The sequence below is a fragment of the Pipra filicauda genome, unplaced genomic scaffold, assembly GCF_003945595.2.
Source record: "Pipra filicauda isolate LSUMZ 115617 unplaced genomic scaffold, ASM394559v2 scaffold378_size695849_pilon, whole genome shotgun sequence".
NCBI classification, from domain to species: Eukaryota; Metazoa; Chordata; class Aves; order Passeriformes; family Pipridae; genus Pipra; species Pipra filicauda.
Window position 1 is genome coordinate 61803 of NW_024104507.1, and position 26800 is coordinate 88602.

Genomic DNA, 26800 nt, shown 5'->3' on the forward strand with positions numbered 1-26800 from the left:
TTAATTGCTAAGGATACTGCTCTGAAAAGCAAGTAGCTTATTTTATTACATTCTGTTACTTCTGTAGGTACCCACTTATCCCTCTAGATTGTAAATAGTTTCTTTCTGCCGATTTGGTAGTTTATGTTTCCTTTTTTGAAGTGATTTGGGGTCATTCCATTTCTCTCTGTATATTCCTTTCATGGGGAATATGGATCATCACCTGTCACTGGAAATCCACCTGTCTTACTGTGGCAAGCTCCTGAAGTAGTATCATCCACAGGAGATGTTTGCATAGTAGTTCTGGCCCAATCTGCTCCTGGCAGCTAGAAATAAGCATCTGAAGGAAAGATAAAGCTGGTGAATGGATTAATATCCAGTTACAAACATTTCTTTCCCAGAGCGAAGTGTGATATTAAATCACAGCAGGGCAGTTGGAACTGGATGGCCTAAAGGTCCCTTCCAACCCAAATCATTCTGTGATTCTGTGATTCTATGACTCTATGAAATGAGTCTCTCATGTTGGATTTAAATATTTTTGTACCTGGATCTTTGTCTATCCTCATACTTCAGCTCCTCACTTGTAAATTGGGAATAATAGGAATGTTCCTCTTCTCAGGCATGTAACTCAGTCTCAAAATCGTGCATACAAATGTTTCAAAGGTGTAAGAACTCTTTTCTATGACCTTCCTCATCATGATGTCTATCTAGAGTGGGTAAATATCATCATAACTTCTTTTCAGTTGTGAAAATCCCAAAGAAACAGCTTCCATACAGTACTTAGAAAAAAAGAATTCTGACTTCCTAGACTGCAACACAGAAAGGTAAAGGGAGGCTCACAATAAATATTTTTAACTTATACAATTCTAGGGTTTAGGAAAGGTGGAAAAAATGAAGAAAAAAGCAATACACAGCCTCCTCAAATTAAAAATGGTACTTTTTTCCTCCTTATAAAAACAAAGAACTAGACAAATCTGGCAAAGCTGCAGTGGGACTATTTGTACTCATTAGTTCCTGCATAGTTATGTCTTCCTATGATTTTATTTTATATATATGTCACTTTGAGTTCTGACCCAAAATCCTTTTGCTTCTGTGTGAGTGATGGATAGATTTCCTGGTCCTGCTGCTCTGGATCTGCTGGCATGTTCATTCTTTATTCAAGTGTGTCCCTATTCAGGTCTGCCTTCAGGTAAACAAGTCTCTTTTGCAGTCTCCTTATGCACGAGAATTTTCCCATGCCCTTAATCAGATTTAACTAAGCCCTTAATTGTCTCATTATATTTGGTCAGATTTTCTAATACGATCATTTACATCACTTAGATGACATCGAGTGGTTATAATCTGGCTGCAAATTCCCTGTGGCTTAGAGAAACTAATGGCTGGACAGAATCTGACAGCTCAGAGTTTTCTCCTTCTTTCCAGCATAGTTGATTTGCTGGAGGGGAATAGAGAATATGTGTGGGGGTGCATGAGATCAGCTGTGTTACATCAGTCCAGGGCTGGGAAGGAGTGTGGCCCAGTGGGTTTCAACCACTTGTAGGATGAAGAGTTGTAAGAGTTGTGTTTATTTATGTCACTGAATGCAGTAAAATTTAACCTCAGAAGATTGGGTAATAATTTATGTGTCTCAAGTGGGTGAAATATTCAAGTGTCACACTCTGCAAAATCCCAATGGCTGTGCTATTTAAGGCAGGTTCTGTTTTTATCAATAGATCATTTGTGACATATGACAAAAAAAGAAAGAGAGCCTGGGGCAAAATAGATTTTAGCTAGGTCTGAATTAGATTTTATAGGTCAGCTATTCTCAGTTAATTCAATACCATCTGATTGCTAAAAAGGTGCTTAATGAGGCTTAATTAGAAGGGATGTCTTTTATTGTCATTTTATGCTGTTGCATTTATATGAACCCAGGCTTTGGCAGCAGGTTTTTCTCTTAGTGATTCTTGGGTCTCAATCAAACAAAGGCCAATAAATGATCCCATTGGCTCCAGGCTTCCTGTCTGATGCTTGGAGTGTAAGGAGCATAAGAACAATCTTTAGAGAACGTGTGACCAATGCACAGAAAGGGTCTTAACCTTAAGCTGCTTGCTAGCTTGATGAACAGAGAAATAAAGCAATAAATGTCATAGTAACTTGAAACTTGAATGTTGCATTTCAAGGGAATAGGAATTTTATGGAAATTTTATTATTTAAAAATTCTTCCGTGTTTTCTATGTCATTCTATTCTTCAATTTTTAAATTCCCTCAATACATGATCAATTAATGTCATAATGGGACATTACAGCAGAAAAGCCCCCCAAAATATTACCTTTCTAAAGAAGACTTAAGCACAGTCACTTCTTGGTATTCACTCTCTCATCAAAATTTTGTAAAGATTTTTCCTGTTTGTCATAATAAGCTTCACTCTTATGTATATTATTGTACTGTAGTTCCTAAATATGTCATAAATATGAATACAGACATGCATTTAAAAAAAAAAAGTAAGTCAGGAAGTAATATTTAAAGCAAAATCACAGCATTTTAAATTAAATTAATTTCCAGGCATTTAAGCTATATTAATCCTTGAGTATTTGGGTATTTCAGAACAAAGGCAATAATATCAAATGAAAACGTACTTCAAAAATCTCTTGCTCTTAAAAAAAACCTCCAGCATTTTCAATTTTTTTTTTTTTTAAAAGAGAGATTGTTTCGAATTTCCAAAATATTTTCTACTGACCAGCCAGATGGAACAAGTTTTGTGATCAGACTCCTAAGAGGCTGCTGCATTTTCTCTGAGATACACCCAGTTCTGAACACACCAACCCTCTGTGGTCTGCTAAGTGAAACAGAAGTGGTGTATACATATAACCAGTCACTGTGCAAGCCCCAAATAGCCCAATGTACATATGTGTTTTGGCTAAACTGATATTGGAAATGCTAAGGACAGGCAGATTTGACTGACAAAAAAACAAAAAAAAAATAAAGAAAGGATGTTGACATGACAATAAATTAATTGGGTTTGATTTATAATAAATGTATCTTTGTCAAGCTCCCAGATGTGCTTCTCTTACAGTTGAATGCTGTTAAATTCTATACAATGACAGCCTCATTAAATTAAAATTAAATGCTAATTTAACACATCTAAAGGCATTATCACATTTTATTCTGAACTGTGTTTCTAATGACTTCAAATCATGTGTGATGCATTTGTTGCGAATTTCTGTTGCGATTGTTCCGGAGAATTTGTGGGGTTTTATTTAATAAATTATATCCCCTTTCCCTGTAACATTTTACAACAATAATGAAGGCACAAGAGTTAATGAAGCACAAACTGAAGGCATAAACAAGGAAGTGGTTCATACAAAATACATGGAAATCTAACGACTAATTGAGAGAGAAATAAGATTGTCACGAAGAAGATGCAATGAAAATTTAGATGAAGAATTTCAAGTTATACTTTCAGCCATCAAAATCCTACCAATTGAAACGTTAGATGGTGTACTAATAGATTATTTCGATTATTTTTGTTTAGTGAAATTAGGATATATTTCTTTTCAATACACATGCTGCTTGAGCAACTAACCTTTAACTAATGTGCTAATGCCACTTCCAATTGATGTACCTATTTAAAATGAACAATGCTTGTGACAGAATACTGAAAACAATTAGGATGAACTTGTCAAAATTAATAGAAGAGATGACATCTTCATCTTAGACAGCAAAGGCTATTAGAATCAAATGTTTTTCATAAGAAGACTTCTCACTGTTTGTGTGTGGTTTCAAAAAGATGCACGTTCCCATTCTCGTCTTACAAAAGATAAGTGATCTGAGTAGATCCCAGCTGGATTGAGGTAAGGATTGTAGAGTCTTAGAATTTCCTTCAGGAAACTCATATTCTTTAAGTTTTTTGTTTTTCCTTTCTCTGATGTTGCCAGTAAAAGGTGCTCCCAGGCAGCCCTCAGGAAGTGCCGAGTTCCCGGGAAGCCTCTGCATGCCTTTCAGTAGGTACCTGAGCTTTCAGGTGCTGATGCACATTGTAGATACAGCCTCAGATTTGTTCATGTGAAAGGATACTCCTTGAAAAATACCTGTTCATGAGAAAACTGAAAGGACATAATGTAGTATGGAACAGACTGTTCCACGAGCAACAGAACTACATAAATTTAGCTTCCTGTAGATTTTTTCCCATGTTCTTATATCCAGCTTCACATTTCGTGCCCTCTTTGATCTTATTCATTACCACAGTACCATTCCCATCCCTTAAATACCTCTATATTTGAAATCTTCTGCCTCACACATGATCTGAATCTTTCTTATGGACATTCTTATGTTATTCTATATAATATGATCACCTGTGCAATGTGAAAGATAAATCAAACATCCTGGACAGTACCTAGCAGCAGTAGCATCTCTCCAATGGTTTTATTATTATTTGATGGCAGAAGAAAAACTGCCATTGCAATAATGTCCTTTTTTAAAATAAAAACTAAAGTAATTATGCTAATATTTGCTTAAAAATCAAAGGTTATTGCATATAGTTTAAGGATAAGCTTGCTTGCTGTGTTTTGCTGAGAGCTTGCCTAATCTTCCTTAGTCAATAACTTACATATACTTTGCTAGAACATCTTAGATTTGCTATGTCTCTCCCATATACTGAATTAAAGGCAAGATGCTAATCTCAGTAAAGTATCTTGAGATCTTCCTGTTTTCCATGTGTTCTGTCTGAGCCTCTGTGGTACTAAAAGTAAATCTTTGGAGTGCATTTCAACAGAGTGATAGTACATTGCTATTATTTTTGGAACTATATTTGATGTTGCATAATTACTACTGTGAGTTCTGTGCCACCAGAAGCCTTCATTAATCACAAATATTTTGCTCTTCTAGTTATGGCTCTTCCTTCCCTTGTTCCGCTGACTTCCGTTTTCTTTCTTATTTTATTTGAATCACTGGCCCAGAGCAGCTATAAAGTGTAGACATTTATGGGCAAAACAAAGAACAGCAAATTCTACATTGGGCAATGTAGGCAGTCATTTGTTTGTTTGCATGCTGAGAAACCTGCCAAAAGTACCAGAACTTCTCTCTGGTGAATAATGTAATAAATTAGATTTCATCACCATGTAATCACAGGTCCATGAGAATTGGGTATAAAATCTTTCTTCAAATATTTCCTCAGTGGAGCCCATCGTGATATACACACAGACTCTGTTTGAAAACGTACTTGCTTATTACGTGCCTGTGTTTGCTTTTCAAAGAAAAACAACCTTTTTTACCTCAAAACCTGCATGGAGGCTCTGCGTGTTACTAGTTAATAATGTGTAAAGAAGAGTTGACTGTAAAAGTAGGGCATATTTGTAAGCATCTGCTACATTTATATTCTCTAAATATGTCCGTTTGAGTAGGCAGAGCCACAATTTAGCTGAAACACAACAAGATCAAAAAAAAGACTTTACAAATAATATGACTTTCTTTCGAAAACGTCCTGTTTTAAAAGCATCAAGATGTAAATAAATAAATGAGGAGGACTGCAAGAGTTCAATGAAGCTGATATGGTCTGGGAACCTGGTGGCTACTTCTGTTGTGTTTATTGACATTGTTTCATCTTTAAGTACACAAGTCAGCTGCTGGAGGGCCAGATGTGCTGGGGTGCATCAGTCAGTCAAAGTACATCAGTCCAACACTGCTGAGAATCCTGTTAAAGCCACAGCAAACAGAGGATGTGGCCACTGGGTTATGAGATGATTTTCTAAGTATTAGTTTCTCAATAACTATGTAAAAACTATTACTAGGGTTTGAGAACCTTGTAAAAAAAGGCATCAGTGGATTCACTGGTGTCTTACCCTCATCCGTGGAAGATTTGAGGCATCCGAAAAAAGCTCATAAGGTAATAAACTTTGAGTGTTTTTCAATACATTAGGTATATACTGCATTTTTCTGATAACAGTGAGCTGGCAGGAATACATGAAAATGGGTAAAATCACAGGAAGGTACCTGTAGACACCCTGTCCTAGAAAATATTCTGCTTGACAGAACTTTTCTTCTGGGGCATCAGCACTTGTTTACAACACAGGGATTTCTGGACCCTAAAGTTCTTCGGTGGATTCCTTTTGATAAATTTAAGAAACTGTTGCTTTAGGGTTCTTTTTTCCTAGGGGGTGGTGGTGTTCATTTCTGTATGTAGACAGCATACTGGGTCTCAGAATCCTGCCTTATTGTTTTAAATATAGTTCCTTAACGTTATTTCCCCTCTTTAATTAAGTGATTACAGCTTTATGCAAAGGTCTTTTTACTTCTAATAGGGTCTTTTATTCTGAGTTTAAAAGCAACATCTTTTTTTCCCTTCCTCTATTATAGTCATGAAGATTTTTATACACTTGTCATGAGCTCCACATAATAGTATCTTTTAATAGTCTTTCTATCATGGCTAAGTGGTTTTACCTTTTTAGCTGTTCCTTTTTGTTTTCTTTCAGAAAGTTGCTTCTTTTTCATATAATCCTCTCCCTGGAATTGAGTATTACTGTGCTTGATTTGTGTGGGGCTTCCTCACTCCTCCAAAAGCACTAAAATCAATTTTGAATTGAAGAGTTGCTCTTATTTTGGAAATGGGTCTTCAGTAACTGTAGCTTGGGCTGCATCCAATATGCTGCTAAGGGAGTAATGAAGAATTGCTTTTGCACTTCTGGATTCTTCTTTTTATCAACAAATTAGGACATTTTGCTTTTCTGTCTATTTGTATTTTCTCTTATCACTGGTGTTAGAAAGGTAATGTGGAAAATATCATGTAGGGGTGTTGCAATTCTTTAGACACCTTTACTTTTAAAAATTGTTATTATTCCCCTAACTCTGAATTTAAGTGATGAAGAGGGAGGAAGATAATTTTGCATGAACCTTCATCTGTTTGCCTATCACTGTTTCCCTAAACTGTAATTATACAGGATGTTTTAAAGTATATATATCTATTAGATATCAGAAAATCACGGGATGGATTAGCTTGGAAGGGACCACAGTAGGTCAGCAGGTCCAACGCCTCTACTAAAGCAGGGTCAAACCAGAGCACATGGCACAGGATTGTATCCAGACAATCTGGAATATCTCCAGTGAGGGAGACTCCACACCCTCTCTGGCAAAATGTTCCAGTGCTGGGTCACTGCACAGGAAAGAAGTTCCTCATGTTCAGGTGGAACTTCCTGGGCATGAATTTGTGCCTGTTGCCTCTTGTCCTACTGCTGGGCACCCCTGAGCAGAGCCTGGTCCATCCTCTGACCCCTCCCTGCAGACACTGACAGACATGGATGAGGTCCCCTCTCAGTTGTCTCTTCTCGAGGTTGAACCAGCCCAGCTCCCTCAGCCTTTCCTCATCAGAGGGATGCTCCAGTCCCTCAATCATTTTTGTCACCCTCTGCTAGACCTGCTCCAGGAGCTCCTCTTCTCTCTTGTCCTGAGGAGCCCAGAACTGGACTCAACACTCCAGATGTGCCTCACCAGGGCTGAGTAGAGGGGCAGGATCACCTCCGTCGACCTGCTGGCAATTCTGTTCCTAATGCACCACAGGATACCTCTGGTCTTCTTGGCACAAGGACATTGCTGGCTCATGGACAGCTTGTTGTCCAACAAATCCTTCTCCTCAGAGCTGCTCTCCAGCAGGTCAGTCCCTGGCCCATACTGGTGCCAGGGTTATTCCTCTCCAGCTGCAGGACCCTGCACTTGCCTTTGTTGAACTTCAGACAGTTTTTCTCTGCCCATCTCTCCAACCTGTTGAGGTCCTTCTGAAGGGCTGCAGAGCCCTCTGGGGTACCAGCCACTGCCCCTGGCTGTGTGTCATCAGCAAACTCGCTGAGGAGGCACCTGCCCCTTCATCCAAGACATTGATGAATAAGTTAAACAATACTGGGCTCAGTTTAAGATTAAAAATCTGATTTAGCCTTTGTTTGCTGAAGATTTGCCATCAAGTTTTTCATTTCGTATGGTAAAGAATATCCAAAAAACCTCTTACTGTCATGCAAGATGTACAAATTGCTAATAACATTGAAAATCCTTGTTTTCTTCAAAAAATAATCCAGGAGTTTCCTAAATATGTCATAAATAATCCAGGAATTTCCTTTTAAATTAAGGAGTTAATATTTTATGTGATTAGAATTAGCTTTGGGAACATTTATCTCATCATGTTTGAATATTCAAGTCCATGATGTATTTTGAGCTAATTTTGGGCAGATTCATTAGGAGAAAAAAAAAAGGTGTTGTTATTAATAGTAATTTGAAGGAACTTTTGTTGAAGATTAAGTTCCTGTTAGACTAGATATTTTACAAGTGATAAATATAGTAACAGTCTTACATAGAGAAGGTGTAAAATCTGAGACTTGCGTTAGTAAGAAGTTGCGCAGTTATTAGATTTTCATTTCCCAGTATTCACTGGGATTGTTATCCTGATACAATCAACTTTAATGATGCTACTTTCCTTCCTAGTATATTTCCAGAAGAGACTGGGGGGAAAAAAAAAGTCTTAGTATGATGGAAATGATGAATATTTGAGATCAGGTTGGGAAAACCACTAAATAAAATGCTATAATTTTTTTTTTCTTTTAAAGCATTTGATGTTCTCAAAATGAATTTTAAACATATTTTGCCCTTCATAAAATATGATTATGTTTAGATTGTTCATTTTATAAAGTAAAACTTTCAATTTAAAGTATTGGAGAAATACCATATGATTTTTCTCTATATTTCTAATAATTAATGCAGTTAGTCATTATTAGTCAGTCAGTATTACCTTGTATATCATCCATCATTTTAGAATGGATACTATTAACTGGAAAGGATTTTTTTTGACCTAATACAATATAAATAAGAAGTGATTTGCATAGTAAATAGAAAAAAATAAATGCATCCAAATTTTGGAGATCTGTGTCTGTACATATAATAAAGGAAATTATACTACTTAAAGAAAAAAAGATGGATTTCATCCCTTCTGCACGTAGTACTCCTTGGAGTTAGGTCTGATATCATGTAAAAGACCCTTCTCTTAAAATGCTATAAGCTGCTTTGATTAGACAACTCATGGTACAGTAAACAGTTCAAAACCTATAAAAAAAGCTTTTTTTGGGTAGCTGATTAAGTGCATTGTCAGATATAGGGATAGTAAAAAAAAACAAGTAAAAGGAGGACAGTCTAAAAAAAGCTCCATGCAGATTATCCCTTCAGTCATTCCTTTTTTATTAGTTTCATCATCAATTGCAAGATCTATTTTTTTTTTAATTGAGGTATTGTATTTAAGTAAAGTGTCATTTGCTAATAGACAGTTAATTGGTCTAATTGTCTACTGTAATTAGCTGAACTCTAGTATGTCTTTATTTTAAATATTGAAGGTCTGATTACAATTCCTTCTTGTGAATAGGGGAAGAAGGTACCATTAAACTAACTGTTTAGGCAAAGTGAAAATATTCTGCTCCTTTATGTGCTGTCAAAGATTTGAGCACCTAAGGATGCATCTTGGGAATCCTTATCCATCCAGAAGAACTTGCCTTGGGATGTGCTGTGAGTAGTGAGGATGTGGTAACCACATTCCAGCCACTTCTCAGCACCACAGCACCGTGCAGCAGTCAGAGAAGGGCAAGTGGTCATCTTACAAAGGTTAGTGCCTTGGCAAGACACGTAAAAGAGAAGCAGAATATTTCAGTTTATTCATTATGCTAAGCTCTGAAGAAACTGTAGTGGAATCATATTTTTCTGTTCTACAGTAGGAGGTTGGTGTTTGTTCTCACAGCCCACAACTAAGAAATGGACTCTTCATTTTTTCAAAATAACAGTGAAATCAAACTTCTGAAACTGCCAGTGTAGGTCAGAACAATTACCTGAATCTTTTTATGATAGAAATGTGCTTCTTCTGCTTAATAGTGAGTGTTTTCTGAATTGCATGAAACATCTGTTCTTAGTGAAATTTCTTGGGATAGATATCATACCTAGAGCCAGAATTACATCAGAGTAGCTTCATGATGTCTTTATTGAAGGGCTATCTCTGGCCAGGCTTTATGGGGCTGCTTAGGGACAACAGCTGTGGAACGTGTCAGGCACATACATGAGAGTTTATGAACAGTGAATGTCCTGCAGTACACTCACAGCACGGTGTCATTGCAGGGCAGTGTTACAGAGTAGGGATTATCTTAAAAGTGAAGGTTTGATCATTTCTTTATCAGCATCTAAGACATTTTGACACATGAGCCAGCAGTGTGGCTGCTGGGACGCGTTGGGAATGCTGCTGCACAGCTGGCACATCACGCAGTGTTTATCAGGAAGAAAAAGGGACTTCATTTCCATCAGCTTCTGGCAGTACAGTTTACAGCTATCCTTTTCTTTAGGGACCACTATAATTTTTATCATTAAAAGAAAGAATTCCTCTATTGTAACAGTGGAAAGCCATTAGCTGCAGGAGTTTCACTGTGAGTGCTAATCCTTTCCTGAGGCTGGCTCCAACAGAAAAACAGAGATGAACAAGTGCTTGCTGAAGTGCTCATAATTCATCTGGGTGCTGTGCAAGCACTCAGTTTATTTCTGCTTCCAAGTTTTATATTTCTAAATCTTCAGAAAGGAACAATGAGGAAAAGAAAAGCCTATTTAAAACTGTGCTCCCCTTGCCTCAAGATATCTCCATCCCAACACAGACCATGGGAAAGCTGGTATTTTTCTCTAGGGAAGTCAGTGGTATTTTTGTTTCCTGAAGCATCTCTGCCTTTAGTCCTTTCTGAACAAACCACATGTAGCACCAAAATCTGGATTCAAAGAGTCCACTAATCCACCAAGATCCCGCGTTGAATTTTATTGAAGTGATTATTTGCTAAAGAAAAGGAGTAATTCAGTTATTCAAAGATTGTTGTTGTGTAATGGAAAATGTATGTTCTCTCCCTGTTTCTTTGATACCTCCATGTTGACTAATTTTTAAAATCCCCAAAAATAGAGAATGTGAAATTGCAATAAGTTAAGAATGTTGTTCTGTCAGTTATGTGTTAGATACACAGTTGGCTGGTGTTTGTGTTAACTTATGATCTTTTACATTGTGAACTTGCAAACCCTTTCTGTTGTGACCAAAACTTTTTAGAAAAGTATTTTTTAGGCTTGATGAGCTAATCAGCTTGATATAAAATTGCTTGTATGACTTACCCTTGAAACTTTCTTTGCTTTACATACATGTTTAAATGGATAGTACTTGCAGTGGTTTCTTATAACTAAAGGATGGTTCGTTTAATCCTGGAACCTTAGTAACTCCCTCAGATGGCCATTTAAATATGGGTTAAAATGTAATAAGGCAAAAATGAAATTATCAATGTCTATCTGAGATGATATTAGTTTTTATGCAGGATAATTTTGTCTTGCAGACATTTTTTGATTCCTTCTCCTGTTACAAATATCTTAAATAAATAAGCTCTGTTTGGAACAGTTATAGTTTGGGATACTTCACATTCTGCTTCATTATCTTGTAACTGTAGTATAAATTTACACTAATCCATTCATTCTTCCTCTCTCATATGCAATCTGACGTCACATAAACTGATGTAAACAGAAAAATTACTTGTGTCAGCAAACCTACTGTAATTTGAGGCTGTTAAAGTAGAGGTTAGAATCTGGCTGTGAGTATAAATAGAATGTAATCTAATTTCCTGAGGTCTGCAGATTCAGTAACTTTTGATATTTATGAATTCAAACCCTAGCAATGGTTATGCTGACATGCAGCTGCTTGATGCAGCTTAAAATTGGGTGAAGGAAAGTTTATGAGAGGAGTGTATGTCCAACTTAAGACTGAGTCTGGAGGTAGGGCTGTGAAAGTGAATCCTCAGTTTCTGATACTCCCTGTCCCATCCTGTGCACACACACCTCTGCTCCTATTTTGTGTGCTTATAGTCTAGGTAATTTTTTTGCATCTCTTGAAGTGAAACTGTGAAATTTAACTCACTAAAGAACATTTTTCCCTTTGAGGAAAATAAACCAAAACCATCAAAACCACGATATCCGCCAAAATTCCAACCTCAATATCCACTGTGGATTTCTAGTGCTCTGTTTTGCGGGAACGACTTCTAGTTAATAAATGGCTTTTGCTGAGATGTTCATTTTTGCTTTTCTCAGACTTCTCACTGCTGCAGGGATGGCAAGGACATTTGTGTGGGGGGAAGCACCCTGGCCATGCAGAACAGGGGGCTGTAATTTTCATCTCTTTGTCCCTGGATATTATGACTTGGCTCTATAAGCAGCAAAAGTCAGGGTGGACAGTCAGCAAAAGCCTTTTCATCTCAACAGACTTCACTAGAGCTGAACTAATGCAAATGTAATGGTGAGAGAGTGGAAGAAAAATAAGGGAGTCAATGCTTTGGACTTCAGGCTGTGAAACAGAGACTCATCTGTTCATAGCAGTCCTTCCATCAATTCGTTGACAAGCTGCAATATCTTTAACTGGCCAAACACCTTGCAGATATTTCTATTTGTTGAATCAGCCATGCAAAACATAAAAAAATTAATCTGTTATGGAAACTAAATTGCAGGCAACTCTCAAGTGTCTGTTCTGCCAGTTAATGATAGTAGTGTTAAAAAAGATAACCACTGTCATTATGTTCATGACTGCATTTTATACTTTAACTTTATTTTCAAAGGGACATACTCACAAGTTTTTCATCTGTTTTATATACATATGGTTCTGTAAATTTTCTGCTTTAGTTGCATGCAATCATCAAGTTTGCCATCATAGGGCTGTATTGTTGTAGTTCTCATTCCAAATGAAGAGAGCATAAATTGCTGACTCGAGCAGTGCAGTGTTTCTGAAGTTTGAAGTAAATCTTACTCGTGTAATTATCTTTCACTGTAGTAGGACCAGCTAAATCACGAAGCTGCCATACCCGGCATGATGTGTGAGCTTTCATTTTACCTGGTGCTGTGGAAGGGCTAAAAGTTTCTACAGCTTGTGCAGTGGAGCTGGGCTTTCTGTCTGGGTGCTATAACTCACACCCTTGAAGTTCAGAGAGAGTGTGGAAAATGCATGTATATACCCCTTTCCAGCAACTCTGGGAATGCCTCTCTGCATATGACCTGAATTTTTCAGTCTGTAGTGGCCCAAACAACAAATGAACCCCATCTGCTGACAGAAGCCAGCCTGGACCAAGGACATTGGAGCTAACCTCAACACTTTCCAGAGTTAACTAAAACATGGTAAAAGAGACTGTCATTGCCTTTAAATTAAGGCTGGAGAGTATTATGTGTGTGGGTTAAATATGTGCCTATTAGGGGATTGTGTATGCAAAAAATAGCTGGTGTTTCTAGGAGACAAGGTAGACATATAAATTAGGAGAAATGAAGAAATGTCATTACCACTTGTAGATGGGAACTGAGTTACAGAAAAATATCTTGTATGCAAAAATAACATCATCCCGAGTTTGCAGAGAACCAGTAACAGTAATTCTGAGACTTGTGACTTGCTATAATTCTGGCAATGAATCCACATCCAGTGTTAACCAAACACCATTGTTCATTAAAGTATTTAAGTGAATAGAAGAATAAGCCTGTTTTGAAAAGCTCTAGACTATACTTTCCAAATTCATTGAGATTATATTTTAAGTATATTGAGTCACTATAATCTCCTAGGCTTTACGCAACAGCAAAATGATCAAGAGAAGCCCTCACCGAGTTCAGAAGTGTTTTGTAAAACTCTATTACTGTGTATGACAAACTGTGTGTTCAGAAGTTCTTCTACTCTGAATTGCAAGCATTCCAGCAACCTCAGTTTGGAGTGAGACACCCCAAGCGGTGGGACAGCTTAATAGGGAGCTAATGGTGAACCAATCTAGTGTTTATTGGCTTTATTGGTAGTATTAAGCATTACTGTTTGGGTTTGCCAAAAGCACAGAGAAAAATGATGCTGCTCCTATTACTACATAACTTTGGCATGTGCTACAGCTCGTTGGAACAACCCACGTTTCTGTTTGAGTCACTGGAGGATGGAGAGCTCCTGGGAGCTCCTGGGGATGGAACAGTGTGATCTGAGCAACTGCTGCTAAGTTTGAAATTGTATTTCAGTTTTCTTTTAAAGACAAGAGCTGCAGAGTGAAGTTAGGAACAGACAGTGTTGAGATGTTCTGCACTGAGTGTCTCCCATTCCATAAACATTGAAAGTATCAGATGACAAATGTGACTGCCTTCAGGGCAAAGAGCTAAGGGCACAGTTTGGGGTGCTCAGTCATTTTATGTGTCCTCAGCTGAGCTGGACCTGATATAGGACAGCTCTGTGTTCCTTGGATAACTGGAGCATTTGCAGGTACTTGGTAAAGGAAAAGCTGAATTTCCAATACCTAAAAAAGCCTTAACATGGGGCCTTTTTAAAAAAAAAAAGACTAGTAGGTCTGGAAAATTTTACATCAGCCAGCTTCACTTCCCAGAAAAACACATGAGTAGAGAAAGGTAGATGTATGGCCTACTTTGCTTACCTAATTCTGTATAGTCAACAGGAAAGAGTTTCAGCACAGAGTAATTCAGGGCACCAAAGCTGGGCCTACTCCAAGAGAGGCTCTTTCCTTGGATGCACAGAGTCTAAGGTGACTGGCCTTTTAAATGGACTACCTGAATTTGGGCATTACAGATACTCATCCACCTGGATATCAACAAAGTATTGTAAGCATTGTCAACTGAATTATTCATTCCTGACTTTAGGTACTTGAGTAAGGAGCATAAATATGCTCCTACCTATCTTTAAGCTTCTTTATCAGTAGAGGCAAGTGAAATTTCAGATTGCTTGCCTAGAATTTTGTAACCGTAGGAATATTTAAGTATTGGAATAAATGAACTGTGGAATGGATAGTTCTAAAGAATATATTAAATAGTTCTAACAAATATATTAATTGAATGAAATCGTTGTTATTAATGGTTTAGAAGGCAATGATCACTTTGGATTAGGACAGTAGTAGAGCAGCTTCTCACAGGACAGTCCCACTTGGTTTCTGTGGTTGCTTCTTTACGATTGTACCTTCCATTAGACTGTGGACAGGTAAGTTGTAGGTAGCTTCTTGTTTCATTCCTTGAAGTGCAGAAGAATTTTAATTTTAGTTGTAAGAGAGTGGTGCTGCTCCTCTCAGTCAACTTTGTGAATATCTGAGTCATATTCTTCATGACAGGGGTTCAAAATCTGAAATACCTAGTATGTGAAAATAGCAGCTGTGCCTTAAATTAGAGTCAAAGACTGAGATGTTTTTTTTGAATCATGTATTAATAGATAAAGCTGAGATATATGACTACCACTAGCATAGAAATAAAGCTACAGTTTAAATCTCTTTAGAAATTAAATATGTCACTTATGCATGTATGAATCAGAAGTCACATCTAAATGTGCCAAACTTCTGTCAGCTATCATTAGGGGTTTACAACTTTTTGTTCCCCTGTAAGTTTTCTGGCTTTTGTTCATATTTGTTCAGTGTAGGAACAATGGGCCCTTAACAACATGTATTTGGCTCATTTCTACTCAGTTATCAGCTTCCTGAGCAGAGAGCCTTTTATAGACTGTGACACAATTGTTAATTATGAGTACTGCTCTGTTCATGCTTTGGAATACTAGTGGAAGATTAAGGTATTCAGAGAGACATAAAATTGGCCACCTTGTGTCAGCGTGGCATAAAAAGGCCTGATTTGGGAAGTTCAAACTCTTGAATTCATGACATTTGGAGGAGTCCAAGTTGGTATTTCTGACTCATATAGAATTAAGTAGCAAAGACAGGCTTGATTTTGCAAGGTGCTCTCCAATATTCTGAACTTCTCTACAAGTGGAATTTTGTTTCCACAAATTGTATTTCCACACCTCCCTCTCATCAGGGAAACCCTATGCATTCATATTACAGAAAAAGTTTAGTGAGTCTGTTCCCAAAGTCCTCCCTGGAGGTGGGTTCCAATGAAATGACAAAGATATACAGCAGCTGGAAATGAGAAGGGTCACCCAGATGATACACCCAGAGCTGGTGAGGGACAGAGGGAAGCAAAGGAGCAAGAGGAGAAGCAGCATGGTCAGTGCAGCTCTGAATTCTGAGGGAGCCCTGGTGGTGAGTGTGATCCACTCTTTTTGCCAAAGAAACTCACAACCCTGGGAAGAGCTGCATTATTTAGTTCTTTGCGATAGAGCTGCAAGAGCCTATGGGTGATGGATACCTCTCAAGCAAATTCAGGTGCCCTGCCATTTTTTTATGCAATATCTACTAATAAGCACAAAATAAACACAAACTTATAAGCAGATATTGTTTGTTGTGTTCACTGTGAGGAAAAAAATTGGCACACTCTGTTAGTCCATCCCTGTCTTGGATTTCAGCTCTCAGATAAACACAGCTTTCCAGTCAAAGACAGTATTTAGCATAGCTTGAAAAGTGGGCTTGTTTATTTTTAGTGTTTAGAAGGATCAGCTCTCAGACAACTCATTTTTCACATAAACCAACTCATAAATTACTCGGATGCTATCTCAGTCATATCCTAAATATGCCAAGTAAGTGAAGGTCACACAATGTAAATTGAAGCTGTACAAGTTTGTCTGCTGGTTTTTATGTTTGTATGCCATGGAAGGGAAAGACCCATATATAATTTTTTTCCCCAAGCTGCTTTTTCACTCCATCTGCAACCCTTAAACCACTGAGGGAATACCCTTTCCCTAGTGAATAACTGGTGTCGGTGGGCAATGCCAATTCAGTCTGAATTAGGAGAAGAGTTAGACTAGGCCAGTTCCTTCTAGACAAAAACTTTGTAAGAAGTACCATTAGCAAGAGTTTTCATCACGAAAACCAAAAACACTTGGTGTTCAATTGTTTTATTTATATGAGGAAATCTAAGGGGAAAACCCCAAAAAACAACAACAGCAAAAAAACCTCCAAACAAACAAAAAGAACTCCACAACCCTCCCAACTCAGCAGTTGGAAATCCACCGTATTTTGGGGAAAATGGCAATGTACATTTTCTTTTTCTGCCAAAAATGTGCCTTTATCATTGCCAGCCACAAACTCAGCTCCTAATGGCTTGAGTAGCCTATTCGAATTCCTAAACCCTTTAAGTGATGTCTTTAAGTGATGACTGTCAGGATGATGAAGATATTGGAGCATCTCTCCTGTCAGGAAAGACTGAGAGATGGGACTGTTTAAATAACAATTTTTTGCACTTTTACTTATATTTAACATATATTACTTTTATTGTGTTGCTCCCTACATAGCCATAAATTAGTACTTTCCAGTAGGTTTTAGAGTATCAAGAAATTCCACTTTCCAGTTATGCCATATGGACATTCATGTCTGAAAAACATAAAGATTGGTTGTGGAAAATGGTCAACCAAGTTGAAGTTTCACAGAGGTGGAGTTTGACCAAGACTTTACAACTTTGGAAGTAATGGATTATTTCAAACAACAGTATTTCTTTTTTGGTTGTTTAAAGATTTCTCAGTCTCCAAAATCACACTTTGATTTATGCCCCTACATTCTGGTGGCTTACTGCAAAATATTTATCTAATCAATTGTGAGACTGTCACAGAGGAAAAGTCAAGTGCCTATTTAGAATGCAAATTGGTATATTCTAAAAGCTGTAGTGTTTCTGTGTCTGCTACAGCATTCTGCCCCCTTTTGTGCTACTAACATCCCATGATGCTGAATATTTAATTACATACTGTGCTAAGTGACTGATTACAGTGGTTGGGGCCTTTTTGTATTGCACATTAATAATATGGGGGGAAATTCTAATGTTCAGCCCCAGGTACATGCAGGACTCAATGGTCTGAAGTTTAGTCTAAAACTGATCTTAATATAATTACAAGTATGTTGGGTTTTTTACTCTCTGAAGCATTTGGGGACAATTTAAAGTGTAAGATCTTATATTTGTGTTAGGCAGTTCCAACTATGACTTCCAATACTTAGGCTCTTATAAGCAGAGAAAGTTGTGATTTCTGATTACTTTAGTGTCGTAGTCTTTCTCTCTTTGTGATTACTTTCTGTCCTGATTTTATAGTGGTTAACCACAGCTATAAGTGAATGGAATACATCCCCTAAAAAGTCCCCCTGAGAAAGTATGTCCTCCTCTGCACCAGCCATTCTCTTCCAGTTTACAAAACTTTCTGAGTCATGAGGCAAGACTAGCACTTTTCAGAATCCCCAGGTCTGAAGACAACTGAAAGACTTGACATATTTTTATACCCTTGATAAGACTAAATTGTACTTTAATGGAGATCAAAAAGTGAAGCCACAGAAAATACTTGGAGTCATTTTAGAACTGTTGTTTATACCTTTTTCCTCTGTAATATTGCACAGACTCTTTTTGTCAGGCATTGGGAGGAAAAAAAATCTGGCTTTTGCTATGGCAACACAGAGGACTTAGAAAATGATCTCTCAGCATGGAAGAATGATGACTCCTAAAATAGTGTAGAAGCAGTGAAAAAGAGTGAGATTCTCTCTTTTGCCAAGGTCTTTTCAGCTCGGGAGTGGAGGTTCTCCCACAGAACTGGCTGTCATTCTCTCATCATTAAACTTCTTTAAACGTACAGTAATTTAGAGCAACCTATACACTGATGTAATTTATGACTGTCTGACTGTTGTTTGCAAGGACCCATGTATATATTGTGAGCTGTCAGAGTGCAACAACACTTTACCCAACTTTAATGCATCCCCAGTCTGCAAGTGAGGGGGAGGGATAAATAGCAGAGGATGAGGATCCTCTCACTTTATACTGGTTAGTTCCAAAGAGCTCAGAGAAGTTTTGAGAAAATGAATGTTTTTAGCCTTATTTAGGTACTTTGTACTTTTCAAAGAACTTTCTATGCAGGTAGAAAATTGATCACAAACAGCTTTAGGAGATGGCTGTTTTGCTTCACTAATCCAAGCAGCCAATAATTTATGAACAAAACGATGTCACAAATCTGTGAGGTGATGTTTAGTAATACAGCATTGTGGTTACCACCTTTGAATAAATCTAGAGGAAAAAAAAGCTGGCTGTTCAGTTCCACAAAGTTTGAATGAATTACTTCAATGATTTTAAAAATGGCTCTGAAAAAACTCTTATATTTCCAGTTAATGAGAATGAATAAAAGTAATCCATATGCCAGATTTTTTTTATTGCTGGCATGTGCAATAAAAATTAAAATAGAAATAAATAAATATCAAAACAATGTCTTTTAATTAAAAGCACAAGTACCAAGGAGATTTTTGGAAAGCTTAGTATCCTCTGTCACCTTCTCTGGCATCATATAAGATTTTCACCATTTGGAACCAATATTATATAAAATCCACTTTCAGGATTTCTGCATTGTCCAGTCCAGTCCCTAACCTAGTTATTCCTTTCATTCTTCTCTACAGTTCTTCTTACACAACAAAATAGTCATACATGGGAGATATTAAAAGAAAATTTGCTGACACAATAAGATCTATTTCATATGCCCCTTGAATTCACTGGTTCTAATCTTTCCCTTTTGTAATCATGTGCTGTACAATGTTATCTCACAGCTTTCTCAGTCTGCCAGCCAGATGTAGAGTGTTCTCCACCAAAATATCCCTGATTGATAAAGGGTGTTTGGTGTGTTTAAAGGGCCATAGTTTCTGCTGCCATTCAGAACACTTCTCTTTCTAGCCCAACAAGCCTTAATGAAGAATGGTGTCTCATAGCCATATTCAGTCTAGGAGTACTGTGAGCATTCCTTTTTGAGAGGACTTCATGTTAGCTGTCTCTGAGATCAAAGAGATGTCAGCTGACTCCCTGGAGCCCTATAGACTGCTGGAAGTGAAAACCCTTTGTGTGTCTTGTTTCTCAAAAGCTGCTTATCAGCCTTATAGGCAAAGGTAGGTATTTAAAGGAGTCCCCTGACCCGTTCGTACATGATACACTGAGATTTTTGTGTTTCCAGGGATGTTACTCTAAAGTACATGAGTAAACATCCTTTGCCTGAAGGAGAGGTTACTCAAATGGGTTTTGGAACTGCTATGTTTTGCTCTGTACCTGTGCCCATATTATCTGAAGTTACTCAGACCTACCCCTACTGTACATATAACTCATGTGAGAGCTGACATACCCAGGGCAGTTATTCTCTGGACTCAGGGTTTCAATCAATGGCCTTTCAGCCCATGTTCCTAAATGATTGAATACTTCATTCTGGAGTAACAATCTCCCTCTGAACAAATCTCTCCAGACACACATATCCCATGTGGAACTTGCAGGTCCTTCTGTTCTTATACAGCTCAGCTATATGAGCTTTATGTGTTAAGAGCCTTCTGTGTTCTGCAAACAATTTTGTTTAGTGTGTTTGAGAGGATTAGGACTGGTCTACAAGTTCTGTGCTTTGAGGAGGGTTGTGATTTGTTTTCTTCTTTATTCCTGTAGTTGTTTTAAGTCTGTCCCTTGAGTTGTTGCAGCCGTTTTGCCATCAAAGGTATCAGAGTATTTTATTCAGCTTTTAGTAAAGGTATATAATCTATACACATATAAATTCCTTTATGCTTTTATCACTAAAATGCTCAGGCAGAGGGATGGAGGAGGAAGTCATACTGTTCTAACTATTGCATTACAGGTAAGAAGACAACAATTTTTATTTGTAGTCAAGATTGTGGCTATCAGTAAAAGTCAGCATTACTAAAAACTATGTACTAGAAATTGTTTACCATTAGGGAGGTGTGTGTGTTGTGTGTTTTTTCTCTGGCTCTTTACAATTCATTATTTGTATTTTATAGCATTTGAGTGTGAAATGCCTCCATTGCTATCAACACAGGGCCTGTTCTCCCTCTGCAGTCTCTCCTAAACCAGAATCTATTAATCCACTTATCCTTTGTCTTCAGTGTGGTTCTCACACTATCAGCCTCAACCGAAGCATCAGTCTACCATACAATTGTCTCTCTCTATATATATATAATTTTTTCTTTTGCCAACTGAAGGGGCTTACTCTCTTACCCACTCTTTTAACATAAATGGGACACTTATGATCTCACAACCTTTGTAACTGGGATTAAATCTGCTCTCTTTCATGATGCCAAAGCTGCCTTTCCTTGTTACTTATCATCACCCACATTGTATTCTTGCACTGGCATTGCTTATCCATGGGGAGGTAATTTCTGGAATGCAAAGACCACTGCTGTGCTAACTTTTGATGGTGGCAGCCATGGTTAAGTCTAAGCACATTTAGATCTGCCTTCACATATAAACAGCTGATTTTGTAGTCATGAAAATATTTGCACTCTTGGCACTCCAAGATCTTATCTATGTTCCTCACATGCTGCATCCACAGTGTATGAGATTTTGAAGAAATGCCTCACAAATCTTGTAACTAGTTCAGTAAACTGAATGAAAGAAAAGTCATCTATGTAACCAACTGCAAAACATCTTTGGTAATACAAAGACATACCTATGCAGTCTGAAGATGCTCCATAGGACTGGAGTGCAATGGTTCTCTTACATCAGGAGTTAATGGAAAACAATATTTTACAAATATGAGTATCACAAAGAGCAGGTATTTGAGCTTTTATACTGTGCAAGGTCTCTGTGGGTCTGGGAGAAAAAACTTTCTTATGTGAAAACATGGACTGTGGGGGAAAGGGAGAGGAATATGTCAACATCTTGTGACATAAATACATATTTATCTATAAGACATGGCTGAGTTCCTTTGCAGCCTTCCTTCACCACTTCTGTCTGCATGTGAAACAATTCTGGACAAATCCCAGATCACAAAGAGCAGGTATTTGAGCCTTTGTGCGAAAGGTCAAGGCTGTGGGTTGGGAGAAAAAACCACACCTCTTATGACATGGACTGTGGGGGAAAGGGAGAGGAATATGTTAACATCTTGTGACATAAATACATATTTATCTCTAAGACATGGCTGTTCATAGAGTTCCTTTGCAGCCTGCCTTCACCACTTCTGTCTGCATGTGAGACTGCAAAGCTGTTCTGGAGCTCGATCCAAGAGCATTTCCATTCCTTTGTGTTGAAGACTCAAGGCTGTAGTTTGCCACACCTCTTATGATGGTGATGGGGTCTCATGAGAGGCTTCAGTTTTCTCCCAGTTGCTGTCTTCATTAGGAAAAAAATTCTTCAGAAACAAAGGATACCTCAACCATGCCTGTGTAGAGTTTTACTGGGACTCTGCTGCCATAGAGGAGAGGTAGTGAGACTACAAGGGATAGTCTAGAGTTTTACTGTGTGCTTAGATCTTGCCTTTCCTCCTTCCAGCAGGGCTCCCAGTGTAATGGGACATGGTCATCTCTGGTTCAAGTGTCAGGCTGGCTTAGGGCATTGCTGTGAATTTTGACTTCTAATAATAACTGATTAAAGTTCTCTCTGCACCATACATTTATTAAAGGACTTTTCCCACATGTAAAATATGTAGCTGCTTTAAAAGAAAACTCCCAACTCACAGATTCAGCTTTTGGGCATTTTATGCAGGAACCTTCTTTGATGTACTGTTAGTTCTGCTTGGTGACATGAGGTAATCTCAGCCTGTTATGGAAGCAGAATCATCTCATACTCCCACAGAATAGAAGCTGAGTGAAGCTGCAGAAAACTGAAGTGGGCTCTTTTTAGAATCCATCTCTCTTGAATCCATCTCTCTATTGAATCCATCCTAAAACCACAGAATTAAGGCCAATAAGACCTGGAAAGACCCAAATGTTGTACCTCTGGGCTGGACTTTTAGACATATTGACAATTAGGGAAAGCAAATATGTGCATGGTGTAGAAATAGAATATGTATTTGTACTCATAAAAATGTCTATATGTACAACTTTGAATAGGGATATGAACACTAGGAATATATTTCCTGTTCAAGCAAAAAGCTCTGTCAGAAGTCAGGGACTTGAACTTGAAACAAGTACTAAATTTTTTTTCAGGGTTGCATCAACACCTCAGAAATGGAGAGAAGAGGAGAAAATTCTAAGTTACAGTTATCAGTAGACTTCTCTCTTACCTGCTAACACTAGGGTTTTGTACTAGAAAAAGATATAATGAAAAACCAGAAAATTATGAAAAATGAAAAGTTCCTTATGCTAAAAAGAAAGGACAATGGTATTTATATGATCTTTAAAAACTAAGCAATAATGACACTTGAAAGGCTTGAATGAATGGAACAAGGGGTGGTTTGCTGAACTGTTTTGTAGAAATCTCTTCCCCTAGAAGCATCACTAAATTGATTAACTTATTAAGAAGCACACATTTTCACTGAAAGAGAAGGATTTCTTTATCCTTATTTCTGCCATCTATGTGTTCTGGTTGATGTCAACATGTTTTAATCAAAAGAAATTGTTTAATAGCTTGATTACACAGAATAAAATATCTAGTTGTACTTCAGGTCAACTAACAGATACAAATTGGGCTGGCCATCTTTAATTAGAATGTTTGTGTTTTTTTTTTAATTTCTCCTGTCAGGCTACAAGGAATCTATCCTTATAATCAAAATGTTCTCAGGGGAGTAGAAAGAAATCTGAACCATGGAAATTTAAATGAAAATGCAAGAAGTGAAATGGAGTGAGCATTGCCATTTGAGATAAAGTGCTAATAAAACACTCAGGTATTAGCTTCTGAAGGAGATTTTTATAGAAATCCCTTGCAGCGCTGGAAAGGCTGGTATAATATTGTAATTGGCATCCCTGACCTGGTTCATTTATACTGCAGGAAGTTTTTTGTCTCTTGCTTGCAAAGTTCATGATAAAACAAAGCTCCCAGAATTCTCTGCTCTTTAGCTTCACAGGTCTTAATTAAAAATACTTATTTAGCCTTTTAGTAAAGTATCTGTGAAGGTACTATGATGCTTACAGGATTTTTTCATTACAGCATAGTGAAAAATAAACTGGTTTAGCCATGAAACAGAGAGCATAATCATCATCAGGTGTTCTTTCCTGAGCACTCTTGGATAAGATTTTTTGCAATAGCTTTGACAAGAATTTTACTTAGCAGACTGTGAAAACATGACCTTCAAAGTTATGTTGTGTTCTAATCATGTGTACAGTGCCCTGTAACCAAATCTGAAGCTCACGCATTGCGTGTTTGGGTGTCATTTTTCAAAACACTTTTATTGCTCATCTAGGCCTGGAAACTCTGTTAAAACCAAATCAAGCATTCATTCCTACAAAAGAGGCAAAAATACAGCCTTATTAGCTGTAACAAAGTCAGCATCAGCTCTGGCATGAGGGTGGTTACCAAAGGCAAAACAAAGTAAGAAAATTATTCAGGAGCTGAAATATTTGATTGAGATATTGAAGGTTCATTACAAGTATTAGCAATTCTTTGCAGGCCAATATAACACAGCCTTCTCACATCTCCTGGTGTAATTACAGCGAGGAGGAAAAGATTTTCAGGTCAGGTCCTTAATTTAGATAATTCTGTCTTAATATTCAAGTATAATAAACCAAAGGATTAACATTGTGAGTGCTGAAGGGACTGTTGTGCCTTGCAGCATTTCACTCCAGCCAGCTTTATTGAGGACGTGTTTAATATCTTTCTTGCTTTATAACACGGACTCTGCTCTACAGAAATGGAATTAATGCTTTGGTTATTTCTTTCCTTCCTGACCATCACTCTCGAGGTGACACCTTGCTCAGCTGCAAATCATTATTTCAGCACCCTGTAGGGGTGGGTGCTCACCAAAGGTGAGCAATAGTGTGGGCACAGTGTTTCAGACATTCCCTTTCTTTGATGTGTAAATCCCAGAGAGCTGCAAACATGTGCCCAGCCATGTGCCACACTTGTGTTGACTTTGCAAGTCCTTCCCACTGGAGCAGAAAATACAGGTACAAAAATGGCAATGATTGAGACATTCTCATAACTTAAAATGTACTTTCCTCTCTGTGAAATAACTGTTATTGAACAGTAAAAGTATAGGCTTTGTTTTACTGCTATTCATCAAAATCTCTTCCCCTTTCCCAGAAATTTGTTCTGACTTGACAAAATGTATAGTTTTTTGAGTAACAACCTATATTAACAGACACAAAGGCTAATAGAATTTGAGCATCTTGAAGTGTGATTTAATTTGACGACTGTAGTCTGTGAATATTAACTACTAACAAATTAAATTATTCAATGGCAAATCACATCAGGCAGGCACCTCTGTAATATCAATCGTTTTTGTCATTATAATAATTCTTCCAAACAGTAGGATGCAGGCAGACTCTGCATTAATGTTTTGGCTCAAGGTGTTCATTTGTAAATGAACAATTCATCATGTGAAGGAAAAGGGAAATAGCTGCAGGTTTGTGTCAGATTGCCCTGGTATTAACTGCTACTCTTTGATGTGACATTGTCTGGACCTAATGCCAGTGGGAGTAATAGAGGAGGAGAGTGGCCATTCCATTATTTTGGATGAATTAAACCATTGGCTGCCACTACCCAAGTATAATGTTTTTAGTGATCCATATCCATAACTTGCATTAATGAAAAATTGACATGCTAGCTGTTTGCTTCCAAACTTTGAAAATATGACCTCTATATACATATACCATTATAAAATAAGTACCTAGGAAGTATCTTAAAGTTATTTCTTTTTCTTCTCTTTGAAAAAATAGAGCCAGGGCATGCTGAGATTAACAGGAGTAATTATTTTGTTTTCTATTGACTTAGTATTAGCTTTTATAGGAATGTATTACTGAACTGCCACCAGGGATATAATTTATTCTGGCAACCATAGAATGAAATTAGCAATTGGAGGGTTATTGCATAGTGCACCATAAGGGAAAAAGGTGCACCCTTAGTCACATACAACAGTAAATCTTACTGCCAAAATTTATGCAGACAGAATCTAGATAGTACCAAAGCACAAGTTTGTCCCCAGCTCACAAAAATTGAGTGGAACAGACTTTAGGCTTCCTAATTCTGTTGTAAAGAACTAGATTTTAGGATACATTACTGTTTGTTTAAAATATTTTGTATTTGACTATTCCATAGAAGAAAACCTTGTTATAAAGTGCATTTTGTGTGTATATTTAGGGACTAAAAATATTAGGATTTTAAAGAAAATTCAATTTTTATCCCAGAATACATAGCATATGATGGTTTAACATCTAACAAAGTCAAAGAGATAATTTGAATGTCTCTGAATTCAATCAATACTTTGATTCTGCTAAAAATAATCCTATTTCTTAATGTTATTAAATTTATGTTTATTGCAGGGCTACATGCCAGGAAATAGATATAGTTTGTTCATCTTATTTTTAAAATAATGCTGTGTACTTTTGAAACAAGACACACAGCTGCTTTCTTTGACCTTTTTATGTTTTTAGTGGGCGTTCTCTTTCAGTTCTCAGGCAGTCACTTTTGAGATACTCTTTATCCTTTTTACAAGTATTAGCAGTCTCAGTATAAGAAAACTAAATCCAACCAGAAACCTCTGCAAGGCCTCGAAGGTTTGTTTTGTCTTGTCCATGGGGTTTCATAAGTTTAGGAATAGTTTGTCTAAGCTTAAAACACACAACCCAATCTGCTCCAGTCACGAGGTGTCTTAGAGTAATATCTTCAGTGGTCTAACAGAATATTGATGTTCTGTGGAGCAGATATGCCAGGTTACCTTGACCTGTCAATATGGGATTACAGTTGCATTAGTATATTTGACTTCTTTGCCTGCTCTCAAATGATCAAAGAGACTTTTGTTTCTTCTCCCAGGAGCCATCTGCACAGCACAATAGACTCAGGTCTGGCTTTCTTCCCCATTTATTGCTTTAGAGAACAGCAAGTATTTGGTACCATCATAAAGAGTTCTTCTCCCTCCTTAGTGTTCATTGTATATCATATGCCTCTCTTCTCTGCTTTGGGTGGTTTAACACATTTAGATACTTTTCACAGTCTCCTCACTCTAACCAGAACGATGCTGAAAGCCAGAGAAATTCAGCTCCTACTTCCTCAGCTTTGT

At 37.5% G+C, this 26800-nt stretch overlaps 1 long non-coding RNA gene across 1 annotated transcript in view; it reads left to right on the forward strand.

Annotated features, from left to right (window-relative positions):
• The window catches only part of LOC113988355, a 166443-nt gene that overhangs the window by 26221 nt on the left and 113422 nt on the right, over positions 1–26800 (forward strand). The gene's annotated exons all lie outside the window — the stretch shown is intronic.